Source organism: Mobula birostris, chromosome 28, assembly GCF_030028105.1.
Source record: "Mobula birostris isolate sMobBir1 chromosome 28, sMobBir1.hap1, whole genome shotgun sequence".
In the NCBI taxonomy this organism is placed as follows: domain Eukaryota; kingdom Metazoa; phylum Chordata; class Chondrichthyes; order Myliobatiformes; family Myliobatidae; genus Mobula; species Mobula birostris.
In genome coordinates, this window is record NC_092397.1 from 25,944,227 (window position 1) to 25,967,022 (window position 22,796).

The 22,796-nt window shown below is 40.8% G+C and overlaps 1 long non-coding RNA gene across 1 annotated transcript; it reads right to left on the minus strand.

Moving 5' to 3' along the window:
- Positions 1-520: 520 nt before the first annotated feature.
- Positions 521-3,931, minus strand: LOC140189159 (uncharacterized). Its single transcript, XR_011883472.1, has 3 exons — positions 3,729-3,931; positions 2,276-2,320; positions 521-1,254 (listed from the first exon to the last, which is right to left on the minus strand). It is a non-coding gene; the product is annotated as an uncharacterized lncRNA (long non-coding RNA).
- Between the last annotated feature and the right edge of the window lie 18,865 nt (positions 3,932-22,796).

Here is a 22,796-nt window from a genome sequence, read left to right on the forward strand (position 1 = left end):
AGGTCTTTCAGTTCTGGCAACATCTTTGTAAATTTTTTTCTGTACTCTTTCAACTTTATTTGCGAACTTTGTAGATTAAATTTCACCATATAGAAACCGACAATGGGTAGTATTTTATTTATTTTAAAATTTGAAGTTACAGGGGTTGAAGGGCAGGCACCATGGTGGAGCACTTAGCACAATGCTATCACAGTTCAGGGTGTTCCAGAGTTGGGAGTTCAATTCCAGCGCCTTCTGCAAGGAGTTTGTACATTCTCTCCGGGACCACGTGGGTTTCCTCCAGGTGCTCCGGTTTCCTCCCACATCCCAAAGACGTACTGGTCCATCGGTTATTGTAAAGTGTCCTGTGATTAGGCTACTGTTGAATAGGTGAGTTGCTGGGTGGTGTAACTTGTTGGGCCGGAAGGGCCCAATCCGTACTATACAGTATCGCTAAATAAAATAATACAAAATAGAAAAAATTATGTACATATGTATATGTTTATTATAATTATTAAAATAAATGTTTATAAACTCTGCATCAAAATAGAAATAAAGTTTAATATTTTACATGAATACTGTAAACACTTCTGGGGAGTATTTTAAATTCTACTTTACGACTATGAATACACTACACATAAAAAGAAAATCTGAATAAACTAATTCTTTTCGTGCTCGCTGTTTAAAAGTTTCACAAGATTGTTTTCACGTCAACATGGCACAGTCAAACTGAACAAAAGCAGGCCTGACTGGAGCACATTTTACAAGGTCTCAACTTATACCGGAGATAATTCTGTTCCAGCAATCCTTATCAAGAGCATGTTAAAAGCAAACTTTTTCAAGCCGTTCCAACTGCACATAAGTTTGGGCCAAATTAAAATTATCTCCAAACTCATCACTTTTCAAGAGGGAAAGTGGGAACAATTAAACATCGGAACAAACCAGGGGAATGAAATTGTAAAATTAATCTCTTGTTTCAGTTCCCCGATTTTCATAATTTTCTTGCTACAAAATATCCCGTCTCACTGATAAAATGTAGGGTCTGCATTTCAAGCATATGATATCGCTGAAGAAGCGCGACTTTTTTTTTACTAAAGTGAATACAGATACGGTATCAGTCCACACAGTCGTAGAGCTCTCTTTAGTTCCTTGATGTCTGCAGCCATGTTTCCTCCATTCTCTCTCAAACATTGACTGAAGAGTAACTGGGGTTATTCCGGCAAACGAAATGTGCAACCAACTGTCCATCAGCAATCATCAGCAACAAACCGACACCTAAAAGAAGAATCACAGTCGTTAAAACTCATAACTATCACCATGGTCTATGAACTGTACAGATAGTCTTACAATACTTTATAAGATGGAATAGGTTGAAGATCAGGCATCAGAAATTTAAAAGGGACATCAGGGGCAGCTTCTCAGTGCAAAGGGAAGTGTGTATGTATTTGGAATGAGCTGCCAGATACAGTACAGTGCAAAAGTCTCAGGCACACAGACACAGCTGAGGCTTTTGCACGGTGCTGTACTTGTCAATGTGGAGCAGAGAGCGAGTTTATAACTCTGGAAGAAGCAAAGGATGTTGGGAATAGTGAGTGTGGAGCGCCATGGGAGGGGTGTGGGACAGGTGGAAGCAGAGGAGTGCCAGGGGTGGGGATTTGCTGTAGGTGCAGACACACCCAGCCCTGAGACAACAGGCAAGGTCATTTGATGCCAAACAATTGGTTTATTAATCATTTCAGAATGTCTCGCTGGTGCTTCCCACTCCCTTCCCCTTTCCCAACCATGATTCTCCTCTCCCTGCTCCCTTCCCACTCTCAGTCCACAATAGAGACCCATAGGTTTATCACCACTCACATATGCCATGAAATTATTTTTTTTTTTGCAGCAGTATAGCGCAATATATAAAATTACTAGAGTACTGTTTGGTGGAAGTCTGTGAAGAATAAGAATTTCAAGTTGTATACTGTATACATCCTCTGATATTAAACTGAACCATTGAACATTTAAAAACCATCAAGTGCATGGATTGGAGAGGTTTAAAGAGCTGTGATCCAAACATGAGCAGATGAGAGTAGATTGCTGTATGACATGGTCAGCATAGACAATTTAGGCCAAAGGGCCTGACTCTATGACTAACTATGATAACATCATTTCAGCATTGTATCTCTGTTAAGCTGCAAAAAGAAATCTAGTGCTCATTGTCCAGTAGAGTCTGATTTAACTATTCAGAGGTGAATTGAATAAAGAATCTACAGCATGTTTATAACATTTTTGAAGAAAATCTACTCAGACTCACCCAATGCCAACCACCACTGCCATACTAAAGGAAATTCGACCATCACTGGAAATGAAATGAAACCCGAATTTAATGACTTTGCAGTGTTTCACACCTTGACATAAGATTCTTAAAACAAGCAAAACGAGGAGGAATTTCTTTAGCCAGAGGATGGTGAATCTTTGGAATTTACTGCCACAGATGGCTGTGGGGGCCAAGTCACTGGGTCTGTTTAAAGCAGAGGTTGATAAGTTCTTGATTAGTAAGGGCGTTGAGGGTTACGGGGAGAAGGTAGGAGAATGCGGCAGCACGGTAGCATAGTGGCTAGGAAAAGTTTTACAGTAACATCAACCTGGGTTTAATTCCCGACGCTGCCTGTAAGGAGTTTGTACGTTCCCCCCCATGACCGCGTGGGTTTCCTCCGGGTGCTCTGGTTTTCTCCCACAGTCCAAAGTTGTATCGATTAGTAGATTAACTGGTCATTGTAAATTGAGCTGTGATTAGACTGGGATTAAATTGGGAGATTGCTGGGTGGCGCGGTTCGAAGGGCAGGAAAGGCCTACTCCACGCTGTATATCAATAAATAAACAAACAAACAAACACAGATATGAGTAAATAAATAAATGGGATTGAGAGGGATGATACATCAGCCATGATGGTTTGGTGCAGCAGACTTCTACTTCCAACAAAGTTGGGGTTTTGCTGTCAATAACAAAGATTAAATATTACGTTTTTCATTGGGTTCCCTTTTTTCTGAATTAAGGCCCATGAAGAACAGTAATGTGTAGCATTACTGAATACAGAAATTGGTAAATAAATGTTGATCTTATAGTTCTCATCTTTTCATTCAAATCACAGAGTAGAGGACGACCATTTACCCACCACCAGTACCCAGAAGAGCAGCCCGTAGTCCTTTCCCAAACTCCAGGCAATTATTTTCCTTTCTGCCTATCCAGTTCCTTTTTGAAAATGGTTTCTTACCACGCTGACAGCTGATGAGTTCAAAATTGTAAGTATTCTGCACGAAATGTTTTTCCGTCTATCTCCTTCTACACGTGACCTTGAAACCCCCTTCACACGTCCCCCACCCCCATCTGCTTAACCTGACTAGTGACAGACCCGTACATCTCTATCAAATCAACTCTCAACCTTCATTGCTTTAAGGAGAATAACCCCAGCTTCTCATGTTTTCTGACTTATTACTCGAGACCACTGATGCAGAAGTACAGCCTTTACACCAAGCCACATGTTGCCACCTCTGTCTGGTTCTGCATAAACCCTGGCAGATATACTTCATAGGCACGTGAACTGATGGAGAATTTCTTGGTCCCCACCTCAGTGGCCCAGGATATACTAACCAGTGAAACAAAGAACAATTAGAATAATTGACACTGAGGAAAACAATAGTATTTAAAGCCGATATAAAATGACTCTCATATTCCAATTCATGATATGATTAAATTGGAGTTCTTACCTGCTGAAGTCAGCAGGATATGGCTGAGTGCAACTGTGAAAGAGTAGTCCCAAACCCTTTCCTTAACTATAGCTGCAAACAGCAGACAACTGGTGAAATATGTCAATTCCATTGACAGCAGGTTCACTAGGAGAGTGAAGAAAGAAACTTATTGACAAGCAACACACATCAAAGTTGCTGGTGAACACGAAGGGAATAAGTTACTTGTAGGTGCTTATTTTGGGACCGTGAAGGTCATATCTTTGCTGATTGCTGAGATAACGCTCAATAATGCTTAACTGTATGTTTGCTAATTGCTAATTAAGGAACAGAATGAGGAATTCGAATCTTTAGAGCAGTGGCGTGTCACACAAGTATAACAACGCCGTGGAGTCGCAGGCTGATAGCAATTGTTTTGTTTTGATTTTGGATCCGTTTTGCCACTACACAAACCTTCCCAGAGCTTGCTTCCCAAAGAAAGAATTCTTTTTAAATTTAAATATGGGCATGAGGGTTGTCGATAGGATAAGATTGTTAGGCTACTGATTCCATCGGACACCATTTTTAATACACTAAGAACATTATCATTTCCAATCCCCAGCCATTAATGGTGAAGTTACTAAATTTACTAGCTGTTCTTTCTAGTATTTCTTTCAGGAATTTTTGTGTACTAAAAAGCCATTTGTACAATTACTAAATCATTATGTTCACGACTATTTTGGCATACTAATTAACTGAATAAGCAGCTTTCAGTGCCCCAGATAATGAAAGCCAATATTCAGTATGGTCTTTGTCTCGCTATGCTGCCATCTTCCAAGGCTCTTTGGTCTTGCAGACCAAGATCCATCCCTTCCTCGATACTTCCAATGATCGGACTATCCATGGTGCATGTCCCAGCCTCCTTAATACTCCCAAAACACATCACATTATGTTTATCAGTGCTAATATTATCAGCCATTTCTCAAACATGCACACAAAATGTTGGAGGAACTCAGCAGGTCAGGCAGCATCTATGGAAATGAAAGAAGAACATAGAACACAGAAATTTGCAGCACATTACAGGCCCTCGGCCCAGAATGTTCTGCCAATCGTGTAACCTACTCTACAGACTGCCTCAAATTTCCCTACCACGTAGCCCTCTATTTGTCTAGGCTGTATGTACCTATCTAAGAGTATCTTAAAAGACACTATTATATCCACTTCCACCACCACTACCAGCAGTGCAGTCCACACACCCACCACTCTGTGTGAAAAACTTACCCCTGATGTCCCCTCGGTACCCATTTCCAAGCACCTTAAAACTATGACCCCTTGTGTTAGCCATTTCATCCCTGGGAAAAAGCCTCTGGCTATCCACACGATCAATGCCCCTCATCATCTTATAGACCTCCATCAGGTCACCTCTCATCCTCCATCGCTCCAAGCAGAAAAGGCCAAGTACACTCAACCTATTCTCATAAGGTACGCTCTTCAATCCAGGTAACACCCTTGTAAATGGCTTCTGCACTCTCTCTTTCGTATCCATGTCCTTCCTGTAGTGAGGTGACCAGAACTGAACACAGTACTCCAATTGGGGTCTGACCAAGGTCTTATATAGCTGTAACATTACCTCACGGCTCTTGAACTCAATCCCATGGTTGATGAACGCCAACACACCACACGCCTTCTTAACAACACTGTCAACCCGCGCAGCAGCTTTGAGTGTCCTATCAACACAGACCCAAGATCTCTCAGACCCTCCACACTGCCAAGGGTCTTACCATTTATATTATAATCTGTCTTCAAATTGGACCTAACAAAATGAACCACTTCACACTTATCTGGGTTGAACTCCATCTGCCACTTCTCAGCCCAGTTCTGCATCCCGTTGCTGTCCCGCTGTAACCTCTGACAACCCTCCAGACTACCTACAGCACCCCCAACATTTGTGTCATCAGCAAACTTACTAACCCACTTTTCTACTTCTTCATCCAGATCATTTGTAAAAGTCACAAAGAAGAGGGTTCCCAGAACAGATCCCTGCAGAACACCACTGGTCACCGACCTCCATGCAGAATATGAACCATATACAACCACCCTATGTCTTCTGCTGGCAAGCCAATTGTGGACTCACAAAGCAGGGTCTCCTTGGATCCCATGCCTCCTTACTTCCTGAAGGAGCCTTGCAGGGGGAACCTTTTCAAATGTCTTACTGAAATCCATATACACTACTTCCCTACTCTACCTTCAAAGTGTTTTATTACATCCTCAAAGAATTCAATCAGGTTCATGAGGCACGACCTTCCCTTGACAAAGCCATGCAGGCTATCCCGAATCAGATTATGTCTCTCCAAATGCTCATAAATCGTACCTTTCATGACCTTCTCCAACAACTTGCACACCACTGAAGTCAGACTCACTTGTCTACAATTTCCCAAGTTATCTCTACTCCTTTTCTTGAACAAGGGAACAACATTTGTAACCCTCCAATCCTCCGGTACTTCTCCCGTCCCTATTGATGATGCAAAGATCATCACAAGAGGCTCAGCAATCTCCTCCCTCGCTTCTCACAGTAGCCTAGGGTATACCTCATCCGATCCCGGTGACTTATCTAACTTGATGCTTTTCAAAAGCTCCAGCACATCCTCTTTCTTAATGTCTATATATTCCCAAGTGTTTCAGTCCACTGTAAGTCATTCCTGCAATTGCCAAGGTCTTTTTCCCTAGTGAATAGGGAAATGCACAATGCCCCAGCCTTAATCCAGTCCACACAGTCTCCTCTCTTCTGTATCCACTACCTACCCCAGTACCTGCAACACTCTTTTGTATTTGATATAAATGCCTCCCTTTCCCCTCCCTGTCCCATCTTTCTTGACACATTTGGTTGATTTTTTTTCCCAGATTTCACACTTAACCTCTGCTTTACTGATACAAATGTGCATTTCTATATTTTCTTTCTTTAACGCCCTCTTTGACAACTCATCCACCCTCTCATTCCCCTTCATCCCTACACGTGCTGGAACCCATAGAAATTTTACCTGACCTCCCTGATTTGCAATTCTTGTGACTGACTGAAGGGCTTCATAAAGTACACCTTGCTGACTGTTTGAGTGAAAAGACCTTAAACTTGCTGGAACTGAGGATGAATCTGAGCATATCAACACTTTGACTTGTCTAGCTTTCTCCACCCATCGCAACACAACCAACACTACCAGCAACTCCACTTTTACAGTTTCAAGATAACAAAAAAGGAAAAGGGCCCAAAGCAAAAGTTTGGGCACCCTGCATGGTCAGTACTTAGTAACACCCCCTTTGGCAAGTATCAGAGTTTGTAAACACTTTCTGTAGCCAGCTGAGAGACCTTCAATTCTTGTTTGGGGGATTTTTACCCATTCTTCCTTGCAAAAGGCTTCTAGTTCTCTGAGAATCTTGGGCCGTCTTGCATGCACTGCCCTTTTCAGGTCTATCCACAGATTTTCAATGATGTTTAGGTCAGGGGACTTTCGGGGACATGGCAAAACCTTCAGCTTGCGCCTCTTGTGGTAGTCAATTGTGGATTTTGAGGTGTGTTTAGGATCATTATCCTGTTGTAGAAGCCATCCTCTTTTCATCTTCAGCTTTCTTACAGATGGTGTGATGTTTGCTTCCAGAATTTGCTGGTATTTAATTGAATTCATTCTTCCCTCTACCAGTGAAATGTTCCCCGTGCCACAGGCTGCAACACAAGTCCAAAGCATGATTGATCCACCCCTGTGCTTAGCAGTTGGAGAGGTGTTCTTTTCACGAAATTCTGCACCCTTTTCCCTCCAAACATACCTTTTCTCATTGCGGCCAATAAGTTCTATTTTAGCTTCATCAGGGCTTGTTTCCAAAATGCATCAGACTTGTTTAGATATTCCTTTGCAAACTTCTGACCCTGAACTTTGTGGTGAGGATGCAGGAAAGATTTTCTTCTGATGACTCTCCCATGAAGGTCATATTTGTGCAGGTGTCGCTGCACAGTTGAACAGTGCACCACCACTCCAGAGTCTGCTAAATCTTCCTGAAGGTCTTTTGCAGTCAAACAGGGGTTTTGATTTGCCTTTCTAGCAATCCTACGAGCAGTTCTCTTGGAAAGTTTTCTTGGTCTTCCAGACCTCAACTTGACCTCCACCATTCCTGTTAACTGCCATTTCTTAATTACATTACAAACTGAGGAAATGGCTACCTGAAAATGCTTTGCTATTTTCTCATAGCCTTCTCCTGCTTTGTTGGCATCATTTACTTTAATTTTCAGAGTGCTAGGCAGCTGCTCAGAGGAGCCCATGGCTGCTGATTGTTGGGACAAGGTTTGAGGAGTCAGGGTATTTATAAAGCTTTGAAATTTGCATCACCTGGCCTTTCCTCACAATGACATGTTAGCCGTAGCCCTAACAAGCTAATTAAGGTCTGAGACCTTGGTAAAAGTTATCGGAGAGCTCAAATCTCTTGGGGTGCCCAAACTTTTGCATGGTGCTCTTTTCCTGTTTTTCACTCTAAAATTGTACAAAACAAAAATAATACACTAATCTTGCTTAAAATGTTGAAAAGAATGTTTCATCTTTAATTTTATGACTTTTGGAGATCAGTTCATCTACTCACTTAACTATTCACAGTTACAGAAATTTTGACCAGGGGTGCCCAAACTTTTGCATGCCACTGTAACTGCGACAATAAACGTCTTCTATCCGCCAGGTAACTGGATACACCATTTTAGTGCAAACCTGTGATTTTTGTTGCTCCTGTGTTCGCAGCTCCGGTAGACAGCTGATGCATTCAAAGCAGTCCTGATTTATACAGAGGGTCTGTCTCCCGAGATACGGTTATGCACCTCACTAACTTGCTCAGTTACAATTTCTTGAACAAACACTTCAACTCAATACCATTGTCTCTGGTGTAAATATTCGGGCGATTGGAGACAAATACATCAAAACTCTTTGGCATTACCTCAGCAGTGCCTCTGGTGGAAATCAACCGATAGATTTAATTTCAAAGACTGAGACTGAGCAGCTACATTTACAGATTTCATCTTTTGGTTGGCTAATTATTCATCTCTGAACGGAGACCAGCGACACTGACCGATCCCTACCTCTGTCCCTGCAGTTTCCCATTTTGGACTGTCCTTCAGCTTCTTCCTGGTGATACATACACTCACTCAGTCTCAGTCTCTCACACTCACAGTCTCTCTCAGTCTCTCTGTCTCACACACAAACACACACACACACAAACACACAAGAAACAACTGTACAATTGTGTTTCTATGTTATAGTGACTGTCCTGTTGTGCATTCTATTTATTATTAATTATTATAAATTGCACATTGCACATTTAGATGTAGACATAACATAAATATTTTTACTCCTCATGTATATGAAGGATGTAATTCATAAAGCAATACAATTCAAAACATACAAACACAAATTCGGACAAATATACACTAGAGAAACAGAGATCAGGATGGAAACGGTCAATAAGCATGTTGCTGATGTAAAAACAGGAGAAAATCTGCAGATGCTGGAAATCCAAGGCAACACAATGAACTCTGCTGATTCCTCCAGCATTTTGTGTGATGTAGCAGTCTTTAATGGGCATCTCAAATCTCATCAAAGGACAAAAGAAATAGAGAAGAAATATTCCAATCTGCAAAGGAAGAGGCAAACCAGCTACAGGAATAAATACAGTACTCAAAATAGGCAGATGAATGGATGCAGGAGATAAAACTGCGTAGATTGTATAAACACGGGAAAATCTGCAAATGCTGGAAATCCAAGTTCCTCCAGCATTTTGTGTGTGATGTTGCTGATCTAATAGTCTTTAATGAGCACCTCAAATGTCAAAAGAAATTGAGAAATATTTCAGTTGGCAAAACAATGAGCAACACACATAAAAGTTGCTGGTGAACGCAGCAGGCCGGGCAGCATCTATAGGAAGAGGTACAGTGGACGTTTCACATCCCTGCTCTTGTATTCTCGACCTCTTGAAATGAATGCTAACATTGCATTTGCCTTCCTCACCACCAACTCAACCTGCAAGTTGACCTTTAGGGTGTTCTACACAAGCAGTCCCAAGTCCTTTTGCATCTCTGATTTTTGGATTTTCTCCCCATATAGAAAATAGTTCGCACATTTATTTCAACTACCAAAGTACATGACCGTGCATTTTCTAACATTATATTTCATTTGCCACTTTCCTGCCCATTCTCTTAATTTGTCCAAGTCCTTCTGCATCCTACCTGCTTACTCAACACTACATGCCCCTCCGCCAATCTTTGTATCATCTGCAGACTTGGCAACAAGGCCATCTATTTCACCATGGAAATCATGAGGTACAGCATAAAAAGAATTGGTCCCAACACCGACCCCTGCGGATCATCACTAGTTACTGGCAGCCAACCTGACAAGGATCCTATACTCCCACTAGCTGCATGCCTGTTCTTACCAGATGATTTTACAACTCGTTCTTTATTAATGCTTCCCTTATCTTACACACAATACACATCAAGCTTACTGGTCCATAGTTACAAGGGTCAGCACAGTCACCCTTCTTACATACCAGTAAAACGTTAGCCCATTTCAAGACCTTCAGGATTTTACCAATCTTAAGAGAATTTTGAATAATTCTTGTTAGGCCTTTGTATTTTCAATCCTAGACTAGTTTAAGTACCCTTGGATATATGTTGTCTGACACTGAGATTTATTAACTTTCAGGCTTTTCACTTTCTAAGATCTCAGAGTCACTTCAGGGAACTTTATTTTTCTCTACCCTTACTGGCATATTGCTAACATCTTTGCAGGTGAACACTTCAGCAAAATAAGAGATGAGAGTATCCGCTATGTCCTTCTCTGCATAATTTAATACCCCACTGTTATTCCAAATACACTTAACTTCCCACTTGACGTTTCTTTTACAACTAAAATATTGACAAAGTCTCTTGGGGTTCAATGTTACCATTATCAGGAATATCCTTCTCAAGCTGCCTTTGGCAATCACAATTTCCCACTTGACTATAGCTCTCATATTTGCATATACCCTGTGGTTAAAATGTATTACAGGGGTACTATTTTTTTCAGTATTCCATATATAGATGTTACCCATGTACACAAGGGACATTGTCCTACACCCAATGCCTGCACCATCCAGCTCGCCTTTGGACTCTGGAAGGAAACCGATGTGGTCACCTTCTATGTGCACCATGCAACACTTGGCCTGTGGGCCTGATCTCCGTGATCTTCAATGTCAAGAACGTGGCAGTTTTTAAGCAAGGTTCTCAGACAGTCAGCCTGAGTCCACTAACACTTTTTGGAAACTTTTGCCTGTACCTGATTCTATGAATTCTGTAAGTTCAAAGTGAGACAAAGGAACCTTGGTGGTTCCCCTGTGGCAGGGAAAGTAAAAGTCAGGCAGTGTGGTAGTGACAGAAGACTCAGTACTTAGTGGGGACAGGCAGGAGATACTGTGGCAGCAAAATAAACACAAGGATGGTGTGTTGCCTCCCTGGTGCTGGGGTCCAGGGTGTAGAGGTGCAGCTGTAGGATATTGTCAAGAGGAAGGGTGAAAAGCCAGAGGTCCTGTTGCAAATTGGCACCAATGTCATTGTCAAAAACTGAGAAGAGGTCCTACATGCTGAGTGTATAGAATTAGGAAAGAGGCCTCTTTCCTTCTGTCACCCATGTACACAAAGATCAGTATCTTGTGGCCAGTGAACACACCATCTATCTTGCCTTTGGTCTCTGGAAGGAAACCAGTGCGGTCTGCAATACGGTATAATTGCAGTTCCACTCAGAGCTCCTCCCCAGACCCAGGACAGCATAAAATGGCAGTACCGCAATTTGTGAGTGTAATCACACTTACTGCAAAATATTCCCAACCGGCCACAATTTGACAACTGCACTGGTCCTGGAATCGCTGAGATTTGCTCCCGGAATCAGGCACTGGCTCTCGCTGCTTCTCATCCCAGACCGAACTTCGCAATCTGACCGTGAACTTGGGCTCTGACTCTGCAGGACGTAACTGTCATTGATATGGCCCTCACCATATCCACAGTAACTGCACTATCTTATATCGCCACTTCCTTCTGTCTCCCACGTACACAAAGGACAGTATATTGCGGCCAGTGAATGCACCATCCAACTCGCCTTTGGTCTCTGGAAGGAAACCGATGCAGTCACCGACTATTCGCCAGTCAGCACTGGTCCATGAACAATTTTGGTAACTTTTGCCTGTACGTGATTCAATAAATTTCTTAAAGTTAAAAATGAGATGAAGAAACCCTGGTGGTTCCCCTGTGGCAGGGAAAGGTCAAGTCATGCAGTGCATTAGTGATTGGGAACTTGATAGTTAGTGGTACAAATAGGAGATACTGTGCACACAACAGAGACTCCAGGATGCTGTGTTGCCTCCCGGGTGCTCGGGTCCAGATCTATCAGGGTGTCTGCAGAATATTCTCAAGGGGAAGGGTGAGCGGCCAGAGCTCATTGTGCATATTGACGCTAATGTCATTGCCAAAAACGAGGATGAGCTTCTACAGACTGAGCATATAGAGACAGGAAATGGTGTGAAGAGAAGGACCTCCAAGGTAGTAATTTCTGGATTACTCCCGGTGCCATGGGCAAGTGTAGCTCGGAACGGAATTACAGCATAATTGAATGAGTGACTGAGGAGATGGTGCAGGGGGCAGGGTTTCACGCTCGGATCAATGGAACCCTTCACTGGTCAAGGACTGATCTGTAGAACAGGGACAGGTTGCACCTGAACTGGAAGGGAACTAATATGCTGGCCGGGAGTTTTGCTAATGCTACTCAGAAGGTTTAAATTAGTTTTGCAGGGGGCTGGGAATTGGAACCCCAGGTCAGTAAGTGAAGGATTAGAACCGAAGGTAGATATCAGTGAAAGTATGGCCAGGCAAAATCAAATTAACAGGTATTATGAGACATATCGTTTCAATGGTGTGTATTTGAATGTCAGGAATATTATGGACAAAGGTGATTAACATAGAACATAGATCAGTACATGGATCTACAATGTTGTGGCCATTACAGAGACTTTGTTGAGAGATGGGCAGGGATGCACAATTAATCTACCAGGCTTTTGAAGTTTTTGAAAAGATAGAGAAGGAGGTAAAAGAGGTGTGAGTTGGGCTACCAGTCGGGGACAATATTACAGCTGCACTCAGGAGAGATCTAGCGGAGGGTTCAGACGCTGAGTGCATTTGGGTAGAACTCAAGAACAGGAAGGGAGCAATCAAACTAATGGGATTGTACTACTACCTAGTGTTGGGTAATGAGTCTATTCAGGTGGCTGCCCCCTCAGTGGGTGAGCAGTCAGCTGACAGGGACCACAACTCTCTCACTTTTAAGATAGTTATAGATAAGGATGGGGTATTTTTTAATCAGAGAAGGGAAAATTACGAGGGTATTATGCAGGGACTCAGAACGGTTAATTGGAAATAACTTTTCTTCTGGAAAATCCCTATCAGACATGGGGAGAGTGTTTAAAGATCAATTGCACAGAGTACAGGAAAGGTATATTTCTCTTAGGGGGAAGGACAGGGATGGAAAGAGAAGGGAAACTTGGGTGCCCACAGAAGTGATAAATTTAGTCAAGAAGAAAAAGGAAAAGTATGTCAAATTTTGGAAGTCAGGATCAAATGGAGTAGATGAAGGTTATACAGAATCCAGAAAAGAACTAAAAAAGGAAATTTATGAAAACAAGAGGGGCCATGAGAAGTCAATGGCAAGTAGAATTAAGGTGAATCCCAAAGTACTCTGTACATACATCAAGATAAGAAGATAACTTGGGAGAGGGGAGGACACCTCAAGGATAAAAAGAGAATCATTTGCTTGGATGTGCAGGATATGAGTGAAATACATCATAAGTACTTTGTTTCAGTATTTACCAATGGGGAAAGATTTGGACTCGGCGACAATGCTGCATGCATAAATATGTTAGGGAGCTTGGAGGGCAAGGAGGTAGATCCCTGTCTCAGAGGCCAATGTTAAGCTGCCTTTAAAGAGAGTGAACTCTCGCAAGGTGGAATGTCCCGATGGCGTACCTTCTAAGACACTGAAAACCTATACCAACTAACTGGCGGGGGTATTCAAGGGCATTTTCAACCTCTCACTGCTATGGGCAGATGCTTCCACTCGTTTCAGAAAAGCAACAATTATACGAGTGCCTAAGAAGAATAATGTGAGCTGCCTTAATGACTATGGTCTGGTAGCACTTACATCTACAGTGATGAAATCCTTTGAGAGGTTGGTGATGACACGACTGAACTCCTGACTCAGCAAGATCCTGGACCCATTGCAATTTGCCTATCGCCGCAAGTGTTCAACAGCAGATGCAATCTCAGTGGCTCGTCACACGGCTTAACACCACCTGGACAGCACAAACACCGATGACAAGACTATTGCTCAGCATTTAATGCCATCATTCCCATAATCCTGATTGAGAAGTTGCAGAACCTGGGCCTCTGTCCCTCCCTCTGCAATTGAATACTCAGCTTCCAAACCGGAAGGCCACAATCTGTGCGGATTGGTGATAACCTCTTCTCTTTGCTGGCAATCAACACTGGTGCACCTCAGGGGTGTGTGCTTAGACCACTGCTCTACTCTCTCCATACTCTTGACTGCGTGGCTAGCAACAGCTCAAATATCATCTATAAATTTGCTAATGATATAACCATTGTTGGTAGAATCTCAGGTGGTGATGAGAGGTCCTACAGGCATGAGATATGCCAACTAATGGAGGGGTGCCACAGCAACAACCTGGCACTGAATGTCAGTAAGACGAAAGAGCTGATTGTGCACTTCCAGAAGGGTACGACGAGCGAGCACATACCAATCCTCATGGAGGGATCAGAAGAGGAGAGATGAAGCAGTTTCAAGTTCACGGGTGTCAAGATTTCTGAGGATCTAACCTGGTCAAAACATATCAATGCCTTTATAAAGAAGGCCAGACAGCAGCTATACATCATTTTGAATTTAAAAAGATTTTGTAAGTCAACAAATACACTCAAAAGCGTCTATAGATGTACCGTGGAGAGTATTCTGACAGGCTGCACCACTGTCTGGTAAGGGGAGGGGTGGTGGTGGAGGACGGAAAGAAGTTGCAGAGGGTCATAAATTGAGTCGGCTCCATCTTGGGTACTTGCCTACAATTTACCCAGGAGATCTTCAAGGAGCGCTGTCTCAGAAAGGCAGCATCCAATATTGAGAAACTCCAGAGCCCAGGGCATTCCCTTTTCTCACTATTCCCATCAGGTAGGAGGTACAAAGGCCTGAAGGCGCACATTCAGCGCTTTAGGAAAAGCTTCCAGTCTGCTATCCGATTCCTAAATGGACTTTGAACCCTTGGACACTCCCTAACTTTTTAATATATGTTATTTCTGTGTTTTTGCATGATGTTAATCTAATCAATTTTCCTATACTGTAATTGATTTACTTCTTTATTTATTATTATTTATTATATTATATATTTAATTTAGTTTTTTTCTTCTTCTGTGTTATGTATTGCATTGAACTGCTGCTTCTAAGTTAACTAACTTGATTCTTATTCTGATAATAAGGGTAATGACACAATTGTATTGGAGACTTCAATATGCAAGGGGATTGGGAAGGTCAGGTTGGTGTTGATTCACAGGAGAGGGAATTTGTTGAATGCCCATGAGATGGCTTTTTAGAGCAGCTTCTGCTTGAGCCTGCTCGGTGAAAACCTATCTTTAGACTGCGTGTTGAGTAATAGCCCCGATCTCATTAGGGAGCTTAATGTGAAGGAACCCTTAGGAGGCAGTTATCATAATATGATTGAATTCATACTGCAATTTGAGAGAGTGAAGCATTACTCACATATATCATAGCCCAATGGAATAAAATGATTTACAGAGGCATGAGAGAGGACCTTGCCCGGGTGGATTGGAGCCCAGGTGGATTGGAGGTTGATACTGGCAGGGATTACAGCAGAGCAGAGGTGGCTGAAGTTTCTGGGAATATTGCACAAGGTGCAGGATAGCTGTGTTGCACAGAGAAAGATGATCTCACATTGACAGGAGTACCTACAAGGTAGGATAAAAAAGTTTTTTTTTCGTTATATATCAAGTAAAAGGGAGTTGAGGGTTGTTATTGAACCAATGGCAAATGATGCTGGTAAGATAGTACTGGGGGACAAAAAATAGAAGATGAACTTAATGAGGACTTCACATCTGTCTTCACTGTAGAAGATGCTAGCTATTGTGACGAGAATACACATAAATTAAGATGTTTGCTGGCCTGGGCTAGCACCAGAGGCATCAGCAGTTGGTCTGCCACCTGTCCTCAGGGGAAGGAGAGATAAGGAACACAATGAAGCAGCATCTGGAGATGTGTAATGAAGGGACGGGAGAGAGAGAGCTGTCTAGAGCGGCTCCCCCTTTGAACCCTGAACTGTTTGAAGTGATGGACAGGCGATACCCCAGCAGGGGGATAAAAAGGGACAGGTTCGCTAAGGCAAGACACACACGACACCCGAGGTAACGAGACCCTGGAAGCAGTGCGCCTATCACAAGTCGGTGGAAAGCTCTTGGACGGCTGATCGGGGGATCAGCCTTAAACGCACAGGGTGGAAAGGTACGATCAGCGGGAACCCGGTGTGTGTCCACCCTTGCTTGGGTGCCGGGTTCACTGCAGAGGATCGACCGCATCTGGAGGAGGGGTCACAGTCGGTGACCTCAGGTGACATCACAAAGGACCCACCCGAAAGCTGCTTGAGAGCAATATCGCAGGTCTGTGAGTGGAAGCCGTTCTGAATGATCAGTCGTTCTTGTTCTCTCTCTCCCTCCCCCCACGTTGTCCATCGCCATGGCAACGATTACTGCGAACTGAACTAAATTGGACTGAACTTTGTGTCACTTTGAAATCGGTCATTTACCCCTAGACAACGATAGAGCTTGATTGATCCTGTTATCTTAATTCTGTGCACATGTGTGTTTATCATTGCTGAACTGTTGCATTTATTATCCTTTTGATTACTGTGTTGCTTGTTTCTTTAATAAAACTTTCTTAGTTCCAGTAATCCAGACTCCAACTGAGTGATCCATTTCTGCTGGTTTGGCAACCCAGTTACGAGGTACGTAACACTATGTACCAGAGTTTTGTGAGTATCAGGGAGCAGGAGTAAATGCCATTGTTAATAAAAAAACAAAAAGTGCTAGGCAAACTCAGAGGTGTTAAGGTGGATGTCACCAGGGACTACATCTCAGATTCCTGAGAGAGGTGGCTGAAGAGATAATGGTTATGATCTTTCAAGAATCACTTGATTCTGGCATGGTCCTAGGGGACTGGGAGATTGCAAATGTCACTCCACTCTTTAAGAAGGGAGAAAGGCAAAAGGAAGGAAATGAGAGGCCAGTTAGCCTAACCTTAGTGGTTGGGAAAGTACTGGTGTCTTATTAAGGATGAGGTCTCGAGGTACTTGTAGAGGGATGATAAATTAAGTCACAGGCAGCATGATTTCTATGAAGGGGAATCTTCCTTGATAAATCAGTTAGAATTCTTCAGGGAAGTAACAAGCACTGTGGACAAAGTGATTTTCAGAAGGTGTTGAAAAGGTGCCACACATTAAGCTGCAAAACAAGATAAAATCCTAGAGCATTACAGGAAAGATACTCGCATTGATAGTGGAATGGCCGACAGGCAGGAGGCAGAGAGTGAGAATTAAAGAGGCCTTTTGTGGTTGGCTGCCACTGACTGGTGGTGTTCCTCAGGGGTCTGTATTGGGACTGCTACTTTTCACAGTGTTTATCAATGATTTAGTTAATCGAATTGAAGGGTTTGTGGCAAAGTTTGCAAATGATATGAAGGTAGGTGGAGGGGTAAGTAATGCTGATGAAGCAATGTGTTTGCAGCAGGACTTAGAGAAGTTGGAAGAATAGGCAAAAAAGTGGCAGATGGAATACAGTGTTGGAAAAGGTATGATAATGAATTTTGGTAAAAGGAATGATAGTGCAGACTGTTATCTAAATGGGGAGAAGGTTCAGGCATCAGAGGTGCAGAGGGACATAGATGTCCTCATGAAAGACATCAAAAAAGTTATTTCATAGGCTGAGTCTGTGGTAAAGAAGGTAAATGCAATGTTGGCGTTTATTTCAAGGGGAACAGAATACAAAAGCAAAGAGATAGTTCTGTGCCTTTACATGCCACTAGCCAGGCCTCACTTGGAGTAAGCTTTTGGGCCTCATATCTTAGAAAGGATGTGTTGTCATTGGAGACAGTCCAGCGGAGGTTCACGAGGATGATTACAGGAATGAAGGGGTTCACATATGAGGAACGTTTGTCAACCTTCAGATGACTCACCGGAATTGAGAAGAATACGGTTCATCTAAATGAAACTTACCAAATGTTGAAAAGAATAGATAGGGTGGATATGGAGAGGATGTTTCCCATTGTAACGCACTGTAAGGGTTCACTGCTAATGGAAAGGTTTTTTTGTAATGTTCACTGTTGGAGTAACCGTTTCTCTGTAGCAGCAATGTTTGGGTTATGGCTGGAGATAACAGGACTTGGATGCATGTTAGCCAATCAGGATTTTGTTGCCCTGTCTTGTGATTCTGGAAGGGTGTGGAAAAGTTAGGGCAGACATACTTGGAGATAGGATTACTATGTGAAACAGTGGGTTAGCCATCGCAAAGATCGGGCTGAGAGAAGGGCAGGACTGATGGTTAAACATTCCAGGATTTAGATGATTCAAACAGTCCAGAGAGAGGTGAACGATGTTGGGGAGCTGCACTGCTGATCAGGCAGAATGTCACGAAGTTGAGGTCCTCCAAGATACTCATCCAGTAAGACAATGTAGGTAGCAGTCAGAAATACGGAAGGTGCAATCACTGTAATGGGATGATACTGTAGGCCTACCAATAGACGGTGAGAGAGATTAACAGATATGTCAGCAGGTTATGGTCTGATAAAATTTCAATAGAGTTGCTGTACTGGGGTAATTAATCTCCCCAGAATTACTAGGGCTCCCTTACTGCCTGAGGCTTGGATGGAGCTTTATTTGTTAGGTGTGTTCAGAAAGGTTTCCTGAAACAGCATCTAAATGCTCACCAGGGAGGGGGACATACTTCACTTAGTCTTGGTAATAAGCCTATAGAGATGTTTGCAGTTTAATTGGGAAAGATTTAAGGATTATAAATCTGAAGGGTTTCAGATGGTTATTGATAAGGATAGACCTACAGGTCGATGAATGTAAGTTTGTGGATGGCAAGTTACATCAGAATTGGAAAGGAATCTTAGAGGGTAGTCTGGAAGTCAATGTTGCCGTTTTCCATCTGGCATGTCAGAGTCACTCACAGTCCAGTCGGTCAGAATTCCGGATTTCCCTGTCCATGTTAGGAAGGTAGAAAAGGACGGGGACTTTCAGGAACTTAGGAAGATGAAAGATATTGTATTTGTTTAAAAAAGTAGGAGGAGTCATATGTCAGATTTAGAAAGCTGAAATTGGACAGGACATTGGAAAAACATATAGGAAGCAAGAAACAAGTCAGACTGTGAATCAGAGAAATGGCTTATAAGGTGAAGTGTACTCTGCAAAGTCAAATTTCAGAGGTTTTCTTCAGAATTCCTCTCCCTGTTGCATAGCTGTAATGACAGTTATGGCAGAGACATTTTCTGCCTGAGAACCTGGGAGATCCTGGAGTCGGTCGGTGTCACTGATAACTTCATATGAGGGAATTTGCAGTAGCTGCAGTTCCTGACTGAAAACGTGATGGAAATGGAGGTGGTGATTGACAATTCGAAGATAGGTGGAGGGACAGGTAGTGTTGCAGAAGCAGTGAATCTGCAGGAGGACAGGTAGATTCGGAGAATGGACAAAGCAGTGCCAGATGCCGGGAACTGTATGGTCATGCGTATAAGCAGTAATGGTGTTGGCTATTTTCTAAGCAGGTTAAAAATTCAAAAAAGTGGATGTGCAAAGGGACTTGGGAGTTCTCCTGTAGGATTCCTAAAGGTTGCCTTGCAGCTGAGTTTTTGGTAAGGAAGACAAATCAAACATTATCAATCATTTAAAGAGGACAAGTAAACAAAAGCAAAATTTAATGTTTTTTGTAATATAATTTGTATTGAATTTTCAAAAAGAATACATGAAAAAAATAGAATCTACCCTCCCCACTCCCCTTAACCCTCCCCCCCCCATATATAGTCCTACCTAAAAAGAAAGAAAGAAAAAAAAAGAAAGAAAGAAAAGAACCGCCTAGGTATTGGAAGGTTTCCACATGCTCCATGGGATTCAAAATAAATTTGGTATAATTATTCGTTACTTTCCCCAAGTGACCAAAGTCTTTATCGGAGCACTTAAATATGCCATCCTATCTTTTGTAAATAAGGGCGCCAAATATTCAAAAATGTTACATATTTATCTCTTAAATTATAAGTAATTTTTTCAAGTGGAATAGAACGAGCCATTTCATTATTCCAACGATCCATACTTACATAGGAATCAGATTTCCAAGTAACTGCTATAGTCTTCTTAGCTACTGCCAATGCAATTTTTATAAATTCTTTCTGATATTTATTCAATTTAAGTTTCGGTTTTATCCCTTCAATATCACCTAATAGAAATAATACAGGGTTATGTGGAAGTTGAGTTCCAGTAATTTGTTCCAATAAGATTCTTAAATTTATCCAAAAGGGTTGAATTTTAAAACAAGACCAAGTAGAATGTAAAAAAAGTACCAATTTCTTGATTACACCAAAAACATTTATCAGATAGATTTGAATTTAATCTATTCATTTTTTGCGGTGTAATATATAATTGGTGTAAAAATGATATTGTACTAATCTAAGTCGAACGTTTATTGTATTTGTCATACTGTCAAGACAAAGTCTTGACCAATTTGTTTCATCAATATTAATATTCAGATCTGTTTCCCATTTTTGCTTTGACTTATGGGTTCCTTGTCAAATTATACATACAAGAAATAAATTTTTTAATTTTCCCTCTTTGTGTTAAAATTTCAATTTCCTTAGGTTTTGGCAAAAACATTGTTTGACCCAGCTTACCTTTTAAGTAAGCCTTTAATTGAAAGTAACAAAAGAAAGTATTATTAGATATTTTATATTTATCCTTTAATTGTTCAAATGACATCAATATACTTCGTTCAAAACAATCTCCTATAAATTTAATCCCTTTTTGGTACCAATTATATAAAAGTTGATTGTCCATTGTAAAAGAAATAAGTCTGTTTTGGAACAAAGGTCTCCTTGCTAATAGAGATTTCTGTGTTTCATTATCAACATTTATCTTATTCCATAGATCAATCAAATGTGTTAATATAGGAGATTCTTTCTTTTCCCGTATCAATTTAGATTCCCATTTATATATAAAATCTTCAGGTCTATTTTCTCCTATCTTGTCTAGTTCTATTTTAATCCATGCTGGTTTTCGATCATCGAAGAAAGATGCAATAAATCTAAGTTGATTTGCTTTATAATAGTTTTTAAAATTTGGAAGTTGTAACCCTCCTAACCCAAATTTACATGTCAATTTTTCCAATGATATTTTTGATATTTTACCTTTCCAAAGAAACTTTCTCACACATTTATTTAACTCCTGAAAAAATTTCTGTGGCACTTGTATTGGTAATGTTTGAAACAAATACTGTAATCTAGGAAAAATATTCATTTTTACAACATTGACTCTACCTACTAATGTTATTGGTAATATCATCCATTTGTCAAGATCTTCTTGAATTTTTTTCAATAGTGGTAAATAATTAAATTTATATAAATTCTTTACATCATTATCAAGTCTTACACCTAAATACTTTATACCATTTACCGGCCATCTAAATTGGGTTACTAATCGACATTGACTATAGTCTCTTTTAGTAAGAGGTAAAATTTCACTTTTATCCCAATTTATTTTGTAACCTGATACCTTCCCATATTCATCCAATCTAGAAGATAATTTATGTAACGAATATTGTGGGTTTGTTAAATAGATCAAAACATCATCAGCAAAAAGATTAATTTTATATTCCTCCTGATTAACTCTAAAACCCATAATATCTGGATCAATTCTAATTAGTTCTGCTAATGGCTCTATCGCCAATACAAATAAAGCAGGTGATAGTGGACAACCTTGTCTAGTTGACCTTTTTAACTGGAATGGTGTTGAAATTTGAGAGTTTGTCACAACTTTAGCTTTAGGGTTAGAATTTAAAGTTTTAATCCAATTTATAAAAGATGTTCCTAACCCATATTTTTCTAGTACTTTAAATAAAAAATCCCATTCTAATCTATCAAATGCTTTTTCTGCATCCAAAGCTACTACTATACTCTTCTCATCCCTTTTTTGTGCCAAATGAATTATACTGAGTAGCCGGGTTACATTATCTGCCAATTGTCTATTTTTAATAAATCCTGTTTGATCCATATGTATTAATTTTGGTAAATATTTAGATAATCTATTCGATAAAATTTTTGCTATTATTTTATAATCCGTATTCAATAAAGAAATAGGCCTGTATGATGCTGGTTTCATAGGATCTCTGTCTTTTTTTGGCAATACTATTACAATCGCTGTTGAAAAAGATTCTGGAAGTTTCTGTATTTTTTCTGCTTGACGTATTAGTTCCATAAAAAGAGGAAACAATAAATCTTTAAATTTTTTATAAAATTCAGGTGGAAAACCATCTTCTCCTGGAGATTTATTACTTTGGAGTGATCCTAAAGCTTCTTCAACTTCTTTTAATGTAAAAGGCATATCTAATCCCTTCTGTTCTTCCAAATTCAATTTTGGAAGAGAAACTTGTGATAAAAACCTTTCTATCTCATTAACATCATTTTGGGATTCTGATTGATATAATTCAGAATAGAAATTTTTAAATGTTTCATTTATTTCAAGAGGTTTATAAGATATTTTATTTGCCCTTGTTCTAATTGCATTTATTGTTTTGGAAGCTTGTTCTGTTTTCAACTGCCAGGCAAGAATTTTATGTGCTCTCTCACCTAACTCATAATACCTTTGTTTAGTTCTTATAATTGCTTTTTCCGTTCTATATGTCTGAAGCGTATTAGGGGCCAGATAAAAAGTTATACGTCTAAAATTAAGAAAGAA